This window comes from Lynx rufus, unplaced genomic scaffold, assembly GCF_022079265.1.
Source record: "Lynx rufus isolate CCGP_SWC_20201006 ecotype Redwood Valley unplaced genomic scaffold, mLynRuf1.p SCAF_1, whole genome shotgun sequence".
In the NCBI taxonomy this organism is placed as follows: Eukaryota; Metazoa; Chordata; class Mammalia; order Carnivora; family Felidae; genus Lynx; species Lynx rufus.
Genome location: NW_025814823.1, coordinates 160,833,240 through 160,834,649, shown reverse-complemented (window position 1 = coordinate 160,834,649; position 1,410 = coordinate 160,833,240). Strand labels below are relative to the sequence as shown.

General features: G+C 37.5%; 1 non-coding gene across 1 annotated transcript; it reads left to right on the top strand.

The window, feature by feature from the left end:
* Positions 1–709: 709 nt before the first annotated feature.
* Positions 710–781, top strand: TRNAA-UGC (transfer RNA alanine (anticodon UGC)). Its single transcript has one exon. It is a non-coding gene; the product is annotated as a tRNA-Ala (tRNA).
* Positions 782–1,410: the final 629 nt, after the last annotated feature.

Here is a 1,410-nt window from a genome sequence, read left to right as displayed (position 1 = left end):
CCACTAGGTCATAGCTTTGCAAAGATCTTCAGAGTATTTATAAGAAAGGTATTAGTAGAGCCAAAGAAATTACAATACTTTCCAGTTATACAGAGTACTTATTTACACCACTATCTAAGAGTTAAGGAAAATAATAATAAAGATATGATGGTCTAAAATGGGAAAACACTAGTGTAAACAGAATTAAGCTGATTTCTTCAGAGTATGACATTCTATAGCCTTTAACATGGTAATGTGAATTATAGATATCCTAAGGTAAGATAAAATAGCTTATAGTTTCCAAACCTAACAGAGGGATCCTGATGTTCTATTGAACAAAGTTGCAAAGTGTTGATCTATACTTTGAAGTGAAAAGTTTGGGAAATTGCACATGTTCAGAACTGTATACAATTAGCATGTCAACTTTCATAAAAGAAATTTAATATTTCAGAATAACCCTCTCAGGATTAAATGAAGACGTAATACAAGAAACACTGCAGGACCAAACGATAAAAGAAGAGTCTTCATACTATCCATATAGAATAAGGACATACACTAATATGAAGTTCTCTAGTAAATAAAATTAAAAGACAAAAAACATACCAGGCAAAAATCTGTACATATGGCTTGTTCTCAGTGTGTCTGTATGAATAAATATTTTCCTGTATTGTAAACAAAAAGTGGATGCATCTGTAATAGTGTATGTTTAGACATTTTTTTTTAATTACATGGGGATGTAGCTCAACGGTAGAGCACATGCTTTGCATGTATGAGGCCCCAGGTTTGATCCCTGGCATCTCCACTTTATAGAAGCTCCAATTCACTAGGGCACTGGGCAAGTCAGTCAGTTAAGCATCTGATTCTTGATCTCAGCTCAAGACATGATTTCAAGGTTTGTGAGTTTACTCCCACATCGTGCTCTGTGCTGACAGCATGGAGCCTGGTTAGGATTCTCTCTCTCCCCTTCCCTGACTTATGTGTACACTCTCGCTCTCTCTCTCTCTTTCTATCTCTATCTCAAAATAAATAAATAAACTAAAAAAATAAAACATAGTAAATAGAGATAGCTATTGCCTCACTTGACCACAACTAAGTGTATCAACAAAAATTAAAATGGCCATGAATTTCTGTGTGAGAGATAAGGGCCACCAATCATGGGAGGATTTTAGATCAACCCTTTTGTACTTAGATAAAGCACATGTTAGGGGTGCCTGGGTGACTCAGTCGGTTGGGCATCCAACTTCGGCCCAGGTCATGACCTCACAGTTCCTGGGTTCGAGCCCCGCATCGGGCTCTGTGCTGACAGCTCAGAGCCTAGAGCCTGCTTTGTATTCTGTGTCTCCTTCTCTCTCTCTCTGCCCCTTCCCTACTCATACTCTGTCTCTCTCTGCCTCTCAAAAATAAACACTGAAAAAAAATTTTTTAATCACG